Here is a 17,808-nt window from a genome sequence, read left to right as displayed (position 1 = left end):
AAATTTGTCTTCATTCAATTGGGAGTCTGGGAAATTGGGTTTGTATTCAGATAAACGAAAACCCTCGATGTGTTGTTTGTCAGTGTTGCCTCCTACAGGTTTTATCATGTAGTTTTCGAAAATGGCATTCAGCCATAATTGAAGAAGCCAAAGTGGACCTCCTGTGTTGTTTATTTTGTTGTCCCGGAGGTCACAGACAAGTAAGCCAAGTTCTTCGAAAATGTGTCCGAGAAGGAGCTTGGCCAAGTTGAGAATTTTCCCCTCATGTAAAAGAGCAGCCAGGGGAAGGAAGAGTTTTGACATCTGAACACTTCGGGAACAGAATAAAATTGCATTTAGCCAGTAGAATAAAAAGGCTACATGTTCATCATTAGTGATTTCTGTACCATCTTCGCCCAGATTATGAGCGATGAAGTCACTATAAGGGGTGCTGAAAAGTGACGTTGTATTGATGCTGAGGTTGCATATCAGGAGTGCAGTCTGGAGAGTTTATCGGGAGTCCTGTAATGGCGGCTACATCAAGGAGAGACATTCTGATCATTCCACAAGGAAGGTAAAAATTATTGGTAGTTCTGTTCTAGAAACAAGTCACTGCTCCAATCATCCAAGGATGTGTAGTGAGTGAAAAGTGAGAAAGCCTTAACAGTTCCTGTATTCCTAGGGCTGCCCAGGAAGCACCCTTTGTGGGTTCGAGGCGCTGGTACCAAGTTGTAAAATCAAACCCTCGAGGTTTAATTTTTGAGTTGTTTCGAAAAGGTTTCTGGTTGATGAAGTTAGAAATGTTGAAAGTTTGGTTTATCAGTAAATCTTCTCCTTCAGCATTTGGGAAGAACGAAAGTTTTTTGTTTGCCCTTTCAAGAGATTCAATCGGACCAATGAAGCAATGTGTATCTACACCAATGGTAAAGGGGATAAGAATCATGTTATCGTTGATTTGATTAAGGATGCGAAGAGCTGGCGGAGATGATGATGATGTTGCATGGCCTTTTCCTTTATCTTGAATAGTGGCACGGGAGGAAAACTAGCCATTGTTAAGGAGAATTGAAGGTTGGAGATTTTGTGAGAAAGTTTTGATGCGAAGGAAGTTCAGAGAATAATGAATTCAAGAGAATTGAATAAAGAATGAAAAGTGAAATTTAAAGGTATTACTGTATCCGTTACTGTAGAAGAGACGCAGATATAAGTAACTTCGTGAAGAAGGTGAAGTGGTAGAAAGAGAAAGTGCCAGTCTCGGAAGACGTGTCGAGTGAGTCAATAATAATGGGGAGTTTAAATGATAATTATTATTGATTTGAAAACTGGCGTCTTTTGGATTAAGTGTCTTATTGATTCGATAATAATATCGAAGCTAACCACATTAATCCAAGGGGGCAATTTGTTTATTGAAAAAGTATTTTCGATCAGAATGGGTTAAATCAAAATAAGTCAAGTATAGTTTCTTGAGGAAACATGTGTAAGTATACAGTTGAGGATAATTAGTGCTGAATTGGATTTCGATTTATTATCAAATCGAACGAACTAAATAGAGTAGAGGACTCGATTTGAGAAATTTAGTAAAAGGCTCGACTTGTGAAGTTAAGGGAAGGATTTCGAAAAATCAATCGAATGGTTATGGAAGACGCAAAGTTAGTGGCTGTCATTACGCAAGGTAAACGTGAGAAATATCTACAATCACGCAGCGGGAACAGTTATCAAGGGTGATTGTATTTCAAATTTGTAGTTTTCATTCAATTGTAATTAATAGTGATTAATTTAACCGTTATGTAAAATAGCCTATAAATACAAGGAAGTATTAGGGAATAAGGGTTGGAACTTTTACTCAGAAAAACACTCTAGCACTCTCACATCCCAACAAATCCCTGAGTTTGCGATCGAGTTTTCTTTTTCTGTAGGGTTTCTTCCACCTTCTTCTTTCTTTCAATTTCAATTCTGTTTGTAAACTTCATATTTCATTTAATCTTATTCACTAAGTGTTATTTACATTCCTTATTTTCTCTGTTTAATTTGTCTTTCAGCATTCTATTACTTACTTTAAAGTTCTTTGATTTAATTGAAGGTGCTTTTACTGTTTTCTTTTGATTTTGGTACAAGCCTTTTCATTTACCATGTCTTTACTTATTGAAAACTTTGATTTCTAAATTTCATTTAACATTTTACAAATTTACTTTATTTTTATTATCAAAACTTGTCTAATCGAAGACACTTTGATGCACTTCTAGAAAACTGGTACTCGCACAGAGGAGTAGGTTTCACTCCCAGACCACTAGATATCGAACCTCTGTCGATTTGCTAAAAATCGACAAAACAATAGGTAAAAAAAGAAAAGAAATTTGCACTAACAAAAAGTTGGGTTCAAAAATATATATTTTGTTATAGTTATATAATTTTGTATTATAAAATCTATAAATTTAATTTTCACACACAAAGCATATGAAAACATTAGAAGATAACTGTGGGGCAATTTACGTTATTAAATTGTTTCACCCTCAATATTACGCAAATGCATTGTTTCCAAATTCAATACGCAAATGCGTTGTTTCACTATTTTATGTAAACCGCTACTGGCAGTAGCGGTTTACAGGTGTGCATAAACCGCTACAACCAGCCGCGGTTTATGTGTGTGAGTGTAAACCGCTGCTGGCAGCAGCGGTTTACGTGTGTGCGTGTGTGAGTGTAAACCGCTGCTGCCAGTAGCGGTTTACGTGTGTGTGTGTGTGAGTGTAAATCGCACATGGCCGGGTTCTCCGTCCTCATTATATCAAACCAATAGTCGAATTCTGCTTCCGTCTTCGCATACGCGGCATTTTCCAGCCACCTCCTCGCATCCTGTCCCTTGAAAGTGAGGGCAAAATTTGCAACAACATGCCGAATACAAAATGCCCGATAAGCATGGGGAGGTTGCCAACCACTATCGGGGGACTCTAGTGCAGCCTTGATGCCGTTGTGTCTATCAGATATCACGAGAATACCTTGCTGTGGAGTGACATGCCTTCTAAGGTTCGAAAGAAAGTATGACCAAGACTCTGCATTCTCCTCCTCCACGAGTGCAAACGCAATAGGCAAAATATTCGAGTTACCATCCTGAGCGATCGCTAACAACAATGTCCCGCCATACTTGCCATAGAGGTGTGTTCCGTCGATGCTTACGAGCGGCTTACAGTGGCGGAATGCCTCAATACACGGAGGAAATGTCCAAAACATCCGATAAAAGTAGACTCTATCTTCATCAACTTGGTCACCCACCCTAACCGGGGACGTCTTCAGTAGGGCAACGGAACCTTCCATCGTGCATGTGACCCCAAGGATCCACCGAGGCAGATCAGCATATGACTCCTCCCAATCGCCATATATTTGCGCTACTGCCTTCTGCTTCGCCAACCACACCTTCCGATAACTATGCCTGAATCCATAAGTCGCCTCCGTTGCCTCTTGCAACACCTTAATCGACACCGACGCATCAGCTCGAACCAATGGATAGATTCTCGCACAGATGACATGATAATCCAGCTGCTTGTGGTCGCTTGATATCGATGTGGCCATACACGTCTGCGGACCGTTGTACCTCCTAACTTCCCATGTGCTCTTCCTTTTCTGCATGACTATCCGAATCAACCACGTGCACCCGTTACCAAACTCCTTGCATCTCCCTTGGTATTTCAGATTGTCGGACTCCATAACCTTGTACTCAACTCCACGCCGAATACTGTAATCTTTTACACTCAACACGGCTTCCTCTTTACTCTGGAAAGATTGGCCAATCTGAAATTTAGTCATAGGTGTCCCATCATGCATCCCCTGCCCATCGAATGTTGCATCTACATTCTGATGTTGGCCGATGGCTTCCAAGTTCAAAGAAGAGAGGTGGGGAGGATACTCTTGTGTTCCAGAACCGGAACCTCCATGGGCTGAACGTCCACCTCTTGGAATATCATCATCACTGTCCCCACCAATATCAATAGGCTCCTCATCCGAATCATCGTCAAACAGTGCATTCTCAACTCGATCCAGTCCGGCATCGCATTCAAAATCAGGAACAACAGGAGCAATATATGCATGAACAGCCCCAGCATGTTCGGGCTCAGCATTCGGAACTGTCGCTGCTACCACAGGCATCGATGTTGATGCACCACCAGCTGGGGTCGACTAAGGATTAGGTGCCGATGCCCCAGAGCTATCCACACCATCTTCCAACTTCGCAAGCAGCTCAGGTATCCTCACCTCCGAAAAATTACGCCTGCAGTGAAACAAGACCTGCAAGTCTTCATCCGACCCGATCACGAAGGTCTCATATCTCACACCAGTTGACACAACGGCAATGGGAATCTTGTAAAATAATTTTTTTACCCACTTCGTCCCATAGGTACCGAGCTTCCGTAATATGCTTTGCTTAATATCTGCCAACGTATTCGACGATCGGATAAAAACACTAAGCGGTTCTCTATCTGTGAATTTTACACCATGCTTTTTGCTTTTTTGAATTTTTCCAGAGCAGTGAATCAGAGCCACAAAACTATCCTCCCCCTCCATTTGTGAATAACACTCTACCTCTCCACATTTGGCCCCTCCATGGTTTATATAGGCATCCCCATTCAGCACACTGGTAACTGACAGTAACGATTTACACTCACACACATAAACCGCGGCTGGTTGTAGCGGTTTATGCACACCTGTAAATCGCTACTGCCAGTAGCGGTTTACATAAAATAGTGAAACAATGCATTTGCGTATTGAATTTGGAAACAATGTATTTACGTAATATTGAGAGTGAAACAATTTAATAACGTAAATTGTCCATAACTATGCTGCTTTCAATTTCATTTCATTGTTTTAGATTAATGTCTTACTTTACCCCAAAAATTTCAATAATTAAAAAAAAAAGTAGTATTTATTGTATTTATTAAACTATCGTGTAAATAAAAATATTTTTCAATAAAATAATAAAATTAAAATTAATAATTTTCTATACTCATTCTTGGCTAATTTGATCGGATTGCTATTTTCTCATCCTTTACTTCTTGGTCATTCTCTTATGTTTCCCACTCAGTGGGCACCCGTAGTTGACCGATTCAAATACCCGTCACTCCACTTATGACATCCACTTTTCAACTCTCGTTTATTCATGCAATCATCTTATTCATAAATTCGTTTTTCTCTTGTACGATTTATATCATCTATCACTCTTACCCTGCACTCTTCAAAAGACCAGAGAAAAGAAAGCGACAAAGAAAAAGTATTGGTGATAAAGGACGATTCAAATCGTCTCTACCAATTAAATGGAGTTGTCTATATTACCAACAATATCAATGAAAAGGTTAATGCACTGGATTTTTTTTCTTTATGTCAGATTAGAAAAGTTTACAATCCGTAGTGACTTAGAATTATTATATTAGAAATGTTAGTTAGATTAGTAATTTAGAATTGTTGGTTAAAGTTTTTACATTAAAAACGTTAGTGATAATAATGATTTAAAAATATTGAATATAATTAAATTGGTATTTAGAAACAAGATGGATACTAGAGTAGGATATGCAGTGGAGACACCAAAAGTAAATTTTGCATATAATGACATGACCGAACTTTAACTTATTAGAATAAGATTTTCATTACTGTTGTGTAAGTTTGATATAAATTCCTAATGATTTTTCATTGAACCAATTTGCTATGTTGCAAAATCCTAAACCCCTAATCGAAGCACTCTCTCCTCTACTACTAAATTGAACTACCACAATATGATTTATTTGTTTGTATTATATGATCATAAATGGAATTCTTCCAATACGATTTACATGTATGTAATTCGAATTTATCATTTACGATTTACATAAAATATTCCCTTATTGACACCTTACTACACGACGAAAAAAATTAGCATCATCACTCTAGCATTCGCCAATTAAAGTAGTTCTAGCACAGCAGGAGAGAGATGATAAGGGGAAAAAGATTTGCATATGAAAATTGAAAATAATTGATTTAGAAGTGGAATGATAATTCGTAGAGATCTAATTTATCGATATTTCAATGGTTTGTGTATTCTTAATAGGAATATTATCATGATTATGATATTGTATGGAGGACCGGAGGTCCTGCTGGTATATAGTTCTCATTTAAAATATGAATCAATCATTAATAATGAAAATTAATCACTTGATGCACTTTTAGTTTATGTCAAATTTCGCTTTTTCATCCACTTCTATTCTATTTTGGAATCAGACACAGTTTTCAAACTAACACTTTCTTAGCTTCATGTTGCTTTATTGTTCATACAACAAATTTCTTTATATCCATAGTATGCTTGTTGGGCCATCTTGTATAGCTCCCTCCCTGCTCTCCCGCCTTCACTTGGCCTTAAGGACGATGACATAAAGGGATTTCGGCCAACAACCGGCAGCTGTTCTGTCACCGCGAATCAAACAAAATTGCAGATTGATGAATGAATAATGATGAGGTATAATTGCTTCATCCCGAGCTCCGAGGTAAGAGAGAAGAAGACTGAAGGCAGAAAGTTATATATACTAAAATGATTAACTCATTTCTGAATAACAATGGTCAATGGTACAGCAACAAACTCCCATTAACAAAAAGTAAGTAAATAAAAATAAAAGCAAGAAACAAAGCTCTCAATGTGTAACAAGGTAGACTAACTTGGTTGATTTTGTTGAAGCCCTCTCTAAATAAAAGAAAATTCCGCCAAGAGAATTAGCCTCAAAATTCCCATTAAGAAGGCATTATTACTGTGCTCTCTGCTCATCAGATCCATCTTTCTCAGTGTCAAGAGTTGTTGCCTTTCATAGTTTTGCTGCCACAATCTCTTCATAGAGCACATTCAGAAGTGTATGCAACTCAACCATAATAACTAAAACATAAACAACATATCTAAAGTATCTGGTTTGGTATACATAATCCCAATGTTTTAAATGTATCGCGTTATACATTGTTCTTGTTTCTTGGTCTGAAGTTTGACGATCAACAAACCAAAATTGATGCTTACGCATAACACCACATCATATATTACAAAAAACACGACCATTAGGAAAACCAAAATCTTGTCCATAATTTATTTTGCTATATAGATTTGGTTCACATTGATATCACACACCTGAATGTTTCGATATCTTCTCCCACTCGCCCTCTCTTTCCGTCAATCCTCGCGGCGGTTTGTTCCAGTCATGAACTCTCTCATCATTTCTGACACTTCTGAAAAGCTGCAACTGACAAACTCTGAAAAAGCTGAAACCCAACTGACAAACTCAGACACCAACAGATCCTCGAGCAGTTAACTTCCAGAAAAAGTAATAATCCTACGTGGCACCATGTAACTGGCGGTTTGTTCCTGAATGAAGTAGTAATAATTAGTGCTGCTCTTCACTCAGTTTCCTTCCTGTATGTTCCCCCTGCTCGAAACTGCATCGGAAAAGATGAATTCATGGCAGATTAGACTAGGCTCGTTTGTTATATATATCGATCAAACAACTACAATGGCAGCTTCACATCTGAAGCCATGGCCAACTTTTTCATCTACAACCAAACCATTAACTTTGTAATCAACTCTCCTCCTCCACTTCCTCCTAATAATAACAACAATAATTCCTCCATTAATATGATCCATAAGATTTATGCATGTGTATTTCCCTCACTTCTGGCTTTGCTTCAAATCCAAACCTCATCAGCAGGTTCAAAGTCTCCATTCCAACTTCACCCTCTCATCACCGAGGCTTCTGTGTTAGGCATCTTTGGTTACTATCTGGCGTTTGTGGCCTCGCTGCGTTTGGCCCGTTATGCTACACAATTAAGCGTGGCCATGGCGGTTTGCGGTTCGTTCTCCATGGCTTGGTTGGTAGCACTGCTTCTTCCTGAGTCTTGGTGGCCGTTGAGGTATGTCTTCAATGTGATGCTTGCTCTGCTTGAGTTGCATCAAGTTCTTGTGGTGATATATCAGAGGTTTGTTAAGAGACTTTTTTTGATGATGATAATGAGGATGAAGAGATCAAGATCATCATCATGGTGGATTAGTAATAGTAATATTAATTCCCAAAGGAATATTTTGCCACTCACATACACAGATTTGAGAATATAGTAGAGAACACTGATAATGATGATCACTAATTCTAATGGGGTTTTTTTAACACTCTCTATTTAATTAAAATGTGAAATAGTAACTTGTGTGCAGCACTTCCTTGTTCTTCAGATAATCCTTTTTGTAACATATTAATATATAATTTAAATTTAAATTTTCTACTAGAATTCTGCTACAAGTTGTCATTCTTCATTGTTGAATTTGGTTAAATGTTGATGTTGATGTTGATGTTGATGTTGAATTTGTTACTGTTGGTTTGGAAAAATAGAGTCCTGTTCATCGTCTTTCCACATCCTCAATTGCAGCATGCATCACATTTGTTCCCCTTTCTTCATTCCAAAAAAGCCAATTAACACTTCGAGAGAATTCAATACTTTGGATTCTTCACCCAGATAGATACCCTTTGACAAAATATTCAGAACACCATCTGGGTTTTATCCATTTCAGACAGTGCCACATCATTCACCACCAAAATCCCATTTTTTTTTCTCACAGCAAAATCTACACAAAACAAAAAACTCAAACCCTTGAAAAACCCATGAAAAAAATATATATTTTTTTCTACAGTCACAAAATAATCCAACAGCAATGAAAGAACAACGAATTCAATCAAGCCCAAAAGAAGAAGAAAACGAATCGTTTTGATGACTGTGATAACTATGAGTATAATAACACTGTTACCTGACTTCACGAGTAAAAACCGCGATCTTAGGGGAGAAATGGGTGCCAAGAGAGTAGTCAAGAGGTACAGTGAATCGGTGACCGAGACTCGCCGGCGACGTGCTCCGTCGACGAGTCACCGGCGACCGCGTTTGGTCATTGAAAAAGTGCGGTCATATGGAGAAGTGTGAGGCGCGAAGAGAATGTGAGAAGAGAGTAACAGTTCTACGATGGTGATGGTGATGGTGATGGTGATGATGTTGATGATGGAGTTGAAGTTTAATCAGTGATAGTGTTGTTGTTGGTGTGAGAAAAGTAGAAAAGGAAATATGGTGGTGGCGCGTGAGTTAACAACATACTGTATTACTGTTGAGGCGAGTGTGAGCGGTGGCGAAAGCATATAATATTTTGAGTTCACATGCACGTGCACTTCATCCTACGGTCACTAATTTTCCTCAGAGTTTCAAGAAGTTATCTGAGCCGTTCATTTTAAATATGGGGTATTTTTCCATAATTGAGATTTTGAAGAATGTTAATTTGGACCCCCTATCTTAAAGCACAGCCATTTGTTTCCATAGACTTGATGCATGCTATTAATTTTATTTTTCTGGACGGTAATGATCAAATATCATATACAGCAATTATATTTGTATTGGGGTAAAAAACACTTATAAGCCAAGGGGAGATGATATTTACCCAAATCAGCCAAATGAGATTCTCGTTCAGGTATCAACCAAAGCGAAATATTATGTAATTCGAATCAATAAAATTCGAACTACACTTCAACGTAATTCGAATCGACCTATATCGAATCATTTATGGCATTGCTTGTAAGTAATTCGAATCAAGTTCCATCGAATTACATAAACATAGTTCGAATTATATCAATTCGAATTACATGCAGCACGTGACACATAGGGAGTTCGAATCATATTGATTCAAATTACTCCTTTTTCGTTTCTTGTGGTAATTCGAAACGAGTTTATTCGAATTACATATATATAGTGCGAATGATGATGATTCGAATTAGTGTGAACCAGACCTATATATATATATATATATATATATGAGGTGAACGTCAGTTGCTCTCATTAGAGGGATTTCAGATGGCTGGTGAGGACAGTTTTGTGTTGTTGGTTCACCACAGAGGATCGATTAAGAGAAAAACTCGGTCCGGTGTGAAGTTCACCGATAAGGATCCTCTCTGTATCATCGTGAGGCCTACGACGAGCTATGATGACATTGTTAGGTCTGTACTGCTGAAACTTGGTCTGGAAGGTGTAAAAAGGGTTAAGAAGTTTTTCTATCGCATTCCAACCACGGTGCTCCAAGATACCGTGAAGTACGATTGTTTCATGATTGGCAGTGATGAGGACTTGCAGGCCATGTTTCATTGTCGCAGGCAGTTTTCCGAGGTGAGGACACCAGAGCTGTTGGCAAAGTTGGTAGATGTGGTATCCAGCTCGGGCGGTTCGAACCGGAATACCAACACTTTAGCCACGGTGGCCGGTTCTAGCTCGAGACCTGCCGTTGCTTCTTCCTCCGTTCCTGCGTACGAGCCACACATCTATCCTGTCGCATCCCCTTCATTCGTTGTTGATCTCAACGGCAGTGTTGACGACGAGGTTGGAACTGGGGAATTTCTTCCGACCTCGGTAGACTGTGCCGCACCGGCTGGTGTTGGTGACGGATTGTTTGATGATCCAGAGGACGATGATGTTGAGCCAGATATGATTGCTGATGACAGTGGCGATGATATCAGAGCGAGTGACCCGGGAGGGGCTGCAGGTGGTTCTAGCTCTGGCACACAGCAGTACCCTCCACATTTTTCAGCATTGGACCTGGATGCCATGAGGCAGGATGCTCTTCCTGACTAGCCTGCTGGATTTGGCGCTAGAGATGCGGAAGGGTCTGCTGGTCTGACAGAGTTCCAGGTTGGTCAGCAATTTCAAGAGAAAGATGAGGCCCTGTTGAGTGTGAAGACTTACAGCATCCGCCGAGGGGTACAGTACAAGGTAGTGAAGTCTGACTATCGCCGGTACGTGGGCAAGTGTTCTGAGTTTGGTAATGGGTGCACATGGATGATTCGGCTGAGTCTCCGGCAGCGCAAGGGGATTTGGGAAGTCAAACGGTACAATGGACCGCATACGTGTCTCGCAACCTCCATCTCCAGCGACCACAGGAGTTTGGATACGATTGCCAGACTTGTCGGCAAACAGTTGGGTGCCCAACAACATCATGATGTAGGCACGAGCAAAGCGCCTCATTGTTTCCTCATCCGCCCCTCGGGACACTCGCCAAATGTCTCCTGGAACCAGGTGCAGTTCACGGCGAACTTTTGAATCTGGTTCGCCGGAGGTAACACACCGAGCAACTCCTGGAACCACTGCCAAGCTGGCCGGCCACCCTGTATGTATAGGTTGAAGTCTGTCAGGCAACCACTAACGTAATGTCCGTCCACAGGCAACCCCAACTGGTACGCGACATCCTGAAGTGTGATCGTGCACTCTCCGAATGGCATGTGGAACGTATGCGTCTCCGGACGCCACCGCTCGACGAATGCACTCACAAGGGGCTCGTCTAATCGGAACCATCTGTCGTTCAGTCTCACAAGATGGTATAATCCGGCCATCTGCAAGTACGGAACATACCTCTCATCAAGTCGCATCCCCTGCTGCCGCCGCATGCTCGATATGCAACGCCGTGGCTGCGCATTACATGGACCCCATAATTAGAACGAATTACAAAACTACTCACATATAAAATTGACAACAGAAAGAACCAACAGATAACACATGAAATAGAACATATGGTAAACCACTAGCAAAAATGCATACTGAAACGGCAAACATAGACCACTTCTAAAACTTACACGCAAAAGCAAAATGTAGTAAACCACTAGCAAAACCGCATCATAAAACTGCATCCAAAAAACCACTAGCATAAAGCACATGCATATCGACTAGAGAAAATCACATGCAAAACCACTCAGTTAACCACCTCCGATACCACCAACCTAAACCGCTTATATAAACCGCTAAAATAAACTATCGACAAAACCGCTTTCATAAACCACTAACACTAACATAAACCACTAACACTAACATAAACCACTATCATAAACCACTATCACAAACCACTATCAAAAACCACTAACACAGTAACACTAACATAAACCACTATCATAAACCACTATCAAAAACCACAATCATAAATCACTATCAAAACCGACTATCATAAACCACTATCATAAACCACTAACATAAGCCACTATCATAACCCACTATCATAAAGCATTATCAAAAATCACTATTAGAAACCACTAACCTCGTCGTTGATCACCCCGGCGATATGAGCAACTCCATCCAAACGATATAGCCTCCTCGGATCGTCCCCCATCGCCTGAATATGCCGCTCGAGTCTTTGTCGTTCCAATTCTTAGTCGTTTTCTCTGGGATTTGGTGGGGTATGAGAATGCAAAACTGATTCGAATGACCTTGGTTCGAACTCTTTATATAGGCGAAACCCTTGTAATTCGAATCAACTCGTTTCGAATTACCATAAGAAACGAAAAAGGAGTAATTCGAATCAATATGATTCGAACTCCCTATGTATCACATGCTGCATGTAATTCGAATTGATATAATTCGAACTATGTTTATGTAATTCGATGGAACTTGATTCGAATTACTTACAAGCAATGTCATGAATGATTCGACATAGGTCGATTCGAATTACGTTGAAGTGTAGTTCGAATTTTATTAATTCGAATTACATAATATTTCGCTTTGGTTGATACCTGAACGAGAATTTCATTTGACTAATTTGAGTAAATATCATCTCCCCTTGACTTATAACCGTTTTTTACCCTTTGTATTGTTTTAATACATTATTTAAGTATAATTTTTTTAGTAAAAAAGGTGTTTTTTTTTTTTTGAGAAAAAAGGGGGTTAACACCCCAAAGAAAACAAATAAAATAAGATTAACCAGTCTCTTATTCTAAGGCTTTGTTTGTTTCAGATGAAATGGAAAAGAAATTAGTGGGAAGGAAAAAAATTAAAAGAAAAATAAAAAAAAATAATTAACTTCTTTTATCCAAATAACCAAAGAAAAATTAAAACTCGTTTGATTTGTATTTTTATTTTTAGTATTTTTATAACATTTTGTAAAAAGAATAATAAAAAATAATAACATTTTATTTTTTATTTTTGTTTTTATTTTTTTAACAAAATTTTAAAAACAAAAAATACTAAAAAAATACAAAACAAACTTACTTTAAACTTTTATTTTACTTCTTTTCTTCTTTTTTTTATTTATTTCTTTATCGTTTACTTTTTTCCATCCAAACAAGACCTAAAAATTCCATGAGAATAAAAAAGTAAAGCATTTTTAATATCAATAGATGCCCTTTCAAACAAAAATTGGTAAAACTCAATTTAATTTCTGAAGTTTGAAGATAGATATAATTTGATCTTTAACATTTTAATTAATCCAAATTAAATCCAAAATTTATAAGTATAACTCGCATTATTTTTTGAACTAATCTCTATTAATGACGTATTGATTTAGTACATTAACTTATTGTGATTTGAATTTTTCATTCAAATTTTATATAATCGAAACTTATTAGAACTCCCAAAAACTTAACTGATGCTCTTAAAGTCTTAAAATTTTCAAATTGAATTAATTATTGTTAGAGAATCAATCAAATTTTTAAGAAGTTTAAATGTTTAATAAATATCAATCACATAAAATTTAAACAAAAAATCTAAATTTTAATAAATTAACGTATTAAATTATATATCATTTACAAAAATCAGTTCAAATAAAGATTAACTCGAATCATTATTGTAATTTTTGATTAAATTAATTATAATTTTAGAGGTCAATAATCTTAATTCAACCTAAAATTTAAAAACTAAATTAAATATTAACTTCCGAAAAAATGTTGATTTATATAAAAAGAGTTAATAGTCAATTTCGTCCCTAAAAGTGTTCTCGATTTTCATTTTCGTCTCCAAAAGTTAAAATTAATAAAAAACGTCCTCGAAAGATACCTGAGTTGATCACGTTCGTCCTTCCGTCATTTCCGTAACTGAGATGGCAAACGTCCGCTTACGTGGCCCGTTAAGTGCCAAGGTGACAGAGAACAAAAACGACGTCATTTCGGTAGAAACCCATTTTCCTCAGCTCCACCAACACCACTCCCCCTATTCACCATAAAGGCTCCAAGAAATCCACCATCGCCTTTGCTCACTCCCACAACCATTCCAGAGCTTCATCATCTTCTTCTTTGTCTTGGCTTTCAAGGACTCTAGTTGATACTGTGTCATCTAGGTCTATGCAACATGCACTCTCCCTGTTCGACAAAATGTCTCACTCAAACACCTTTCATTGGAACCTCATGATAAGAGGTTATACGGATAACGGCTTCTTTCTACATACTCTCAACTTGTATCTCACAATGCGCTTTTAAGGGGTTCCCGCCGATCATTTTACATACCCTTTTAAAATGCTCAACTTGTATCTCACTCAAAGCTTGTGGTGGCTTGTTGGATTTCAGAGAAGGCGAAAAGGTTCATGGAAGCTTGTTTAAAATGGGTTTGGCTGAGGATCTTTATGTTTGCAATTCACTCATTGGGATGTATGGCAAATTTGGTCACATTGATTCTGCAGTCAAGTTGCTTGAGGAAATGCCTCTTCCAGACTTTGTTTCTTGGAATTCAATGGTTGGCGTGTATTTGATGGTCCAACAATATTTCACCTCTTTGAAGTGGTTTAGGACAATGCTCCAGGCTAGGATTCGCCCCAATAAGTTCAGCTTAATCAATGCGCTGGAAACATGTTCTCACTGATTTTATAATTTATGGGGAAGAGAAGTGCATTGCTATGCGTTCAAGATGGGTTTTGCATCAGATGTTATGGTCCAGACATCGCTTCTTGACATGTACAGCAAGTGTAGGTTGTTAAGTTATGCAGAGAGGATTTTTGATAGTATATTTTTGAGGAACATTGTTGCTTGGAATGCAATGATTGATGCTTATGCTTTGAACGGTCAACCAATTCAGGCTTTTGATTCTTTGGAGAATATACTCAAGGATGATAAATTGGCTGTTGATAATGTCACACTCATAAACCTGCTTCTTTTCTGTGCACAACTACTCAACTAGGAGCTATTTTGCAGGGTAAGACTATCCATGGACTTGCCATAAGGAAAGGCTTTCTACCTCATCCGTATTGGAAACAGCTCTGCTCGACATGTATGGCGAGTTTGGAATACTGAAGTTGGCAGAGGTAACCTTCGATCAAATGATCCATCATGAGAATTCACCCTCCTCCTTCACATCGAAGCACTAGATCTATGACTGTCGTGCGATGCATGTGACAAACCGCCACCACAACCACCATTTCCTATCTCCATCCAGTCAGCCAGCCAGGGATTACGGCTCCTACTTACCTCTACTGCCACCGAAAGTGTTCACGGCGATGTATTTATCGTTCAAATTGGGATTAGGGTTTATCCACTTTAAGGACTAATTTGACGTCTTAAACAAGACTTATCTTGTCATCAACAACATGCTACAACTTGGCGTTTCCCACCTTGGCAGTTAACGGCCCACGTCAGCGGACGTTTGCCAACTCAGCTACGGAGATAACGGAAGGACGAACGTAATCATCTCAGGTATCTTTCGAGGACGTTTTTGATTAATTTTGACTTTCGGGGACGAAAATAGAAATCGAGAACACTTTCAGAGACAAAATTGACTATTAACTCTATATAAAAAGCTCCTACCATTTTTTAACCAAGTAGTCTGCAACCGCATTAGCTTCTCTAGAATATGGATCCACTCCACCTTTTCCAAATAAAAATATTTTTTTGAATAAAAAATAAAATTAAGATTAGTTTTTTTTTTTTTTTTTTTCACTCACCCTTGGCTAATTTGATCCGGTTACTATTCCTTATCCTTTCTTCGTCATTTCCTTCATGTTTCCAGTCAATAGGCATCCCTCGATGACGTATTCAAATACCCCTTCTCTACTCATCACATCCATTTTCAACTTCCGTTCTCTAAATTAGACATTGTATCAACTTTATTTTATCATTCAGAAAGATATGTGAAGCTTATTCATACAATCATCTTACAAATGAATAACATAGGTTAACTCAATATATAAGATATGATATTAAAAAAATCCTTTGCTTTCATCATATAATATATACAATAGTATCTCCTTTCTTTCTCTAATAAAAAATTATATTTAAATAATAAAAATTATTTAATAATAAAAACTCAGCATATGAAATTTGTAACGTCCCGTCCAGCAAAATACCTTGCTTAAGTCAGGGTATTTCTACTAGAAAGAATATTACATAACCTTTTCTAGTATTAACTACTTAATTATCAAGCCTTTGTATCGAGTTCGCGTTTCAGTTTTAAGAAAATGCCAGAAAATTATTTTTTTTTTTTATTAAAGTCATAATTCAAACATTCACAAATAATAATAATCACATAAATATTATTGATAATAATTCTTATACAAAAGAGACCAAATAAAACTCAAATACAATATACTAAACCTACCCCTCTATGTAAAATAAAATCTCAAAGGACAAGAGCGAGGGGACTCTATGAAAGCAATTAAAACCATAAAGAAAGCCTACTGATTGCTCGCAGCTTCAAATTGCGTCTTCAAACCTGTCGCTGAAAGGGTGGAAAATTTGGGGGTGAGAACCAAACCACATGTTCTCAGTAGAGGTCGAGAATGCCGTGAAAGTAAAGAATAAAGCGCAAATAGTTAACTGCATTCATAGACATCTAAAAGGAAACTAACTTTCTTTAAAAGCATTAGTTAATTACTTTCTTCATAGACAGTGACTCCGGTAACTAGGAAACAACGAACTCACCCATATGAACAGCAGCAACCAAGGTCTCCGGCGACGGCGGCGGAAGAGGAACGACTCCTCCTCTGCTGCGTCACTCTCAATGGCAGCGGCGTTAGTTCCCACAACAATGACCATGGTTGCAGCGAAATGAAGATTTCGATTTCAATGGAATCGAAAGGCAGAAACGGCTCTGGTAATTTAAAACAGAGCACATGCCAAAGTTGAATTAAAACAAGAACAAGCAGTTTAATAAGAAATTGGCAGAATAGGGTGTGCGATTGGAGCAGAAATAAGGGGAAAAGGCTAACCCAGGCCAATGGATGTTGAACCTAATTAGAACGGGAACAGGGCAGCAGTGATTCCCAGCAATCCTTCCCGGTGGTTCCAGCAGCAGCAACACCCCGCCAGTGGCTCCATTCCACAGCAACTCCAACAATCAGAGGAATGAGTACTAGAAGTAGAAACAACTGCATTTATGACAACTCCAAATCGACGGCAACAGTGGCATCAGTTCCTTCTTCTTCTTGCGTGCAGAGGCAATAGTGATGGCTAGGGTTTGATGGAAGTGGCTCTCCCTGGTGATCTCAACGGCGGCCGTGGCTTCAATTGACATCAAGAACGGCGGCGACAACGTGAAGTGGCAGCGATAGTGGCTCAACGACAACGGCTTCATCGTTCTCCATCTCAACCCTCTTAACTTCGATTTCCCTTCTGCTCTCTCCTCTCTCGTCAACAGCAATGGTGAGGCGCGTAATGGCGGCAGCGGTTCCCTCTTCCATCAGCGACATCCCTTCTTCTCTCTTCCTTATCTCTTGAGCCCTCTCTGTTTTCTATTTCCCCTCCTCTATTTTCCCCTCCTTTCTTTCTGTATGTATATACGTTTAGTGAATTTAGGGTAACAATTAGGGATTTTGTAATATTTGGGTAATATATATATATATATATGTAAGTAATATAACAATTTTATAAAATATTTATGATAGGATACCAATTTAGAATTCAAATACAATACTATAAAGATTACTTTTAAAACGCATAAAATTTTATTTATCAATATATCAATGAGCTCAAACAATTATTTTTAATTTAAATTATAAAATAAGCATACTAATTACATTTTATGAAATACGGTTTAACTCAAAATATCAATTAACTATATTAAATTATATAACCTTTCATTATTTTTCTA

General features: G+C 38.2%; 1 long non-coding RNA gene across 1 annotated transcript; it reads right to left on the bottom strand.

Annotated features, from left to right (window-relative positions):
- Window positions 1-16,232: 16,232 nt before the first annotated feature.
- Window positions 16,233-17,531, bottom strand: LOC112743940 (uncharacterized). The gene is made up of 3 exons (XR_003172526.3): window positions 16,928-17,531; window positions 16,641-16,809; window positions 16,233-16,437 (listed from the first exon to the last, which is right to left on the bottom strand). It is a non-coding gene; the product is annotated as an uncharacterized lncRNA (long non-coding RNA).
- Window positions 17,532-17,808: the final 277 nt, after the last annotated feature.

This window comes from Arachis hypogaea, chromosome 14 (assembly GCF_003086295.3).
Source record: "Arachis hypogaea cultivar Tifrunner chromosome 14, arahy.Tifrunner.gnm2.J5K5, whole genome shotgun sequence".
NCBI classification, from domain to species: Eukaryota; Viridiplantae; Streptophyta; class Magnoliopsida; order Fabales; family Fabaceae; genus Arachis; species Arachis hypogaea.
Note: the sequence above shows the minus strand (reverse complement) of the source record. Positions and strands in the feature narration are given on the sequence as shown.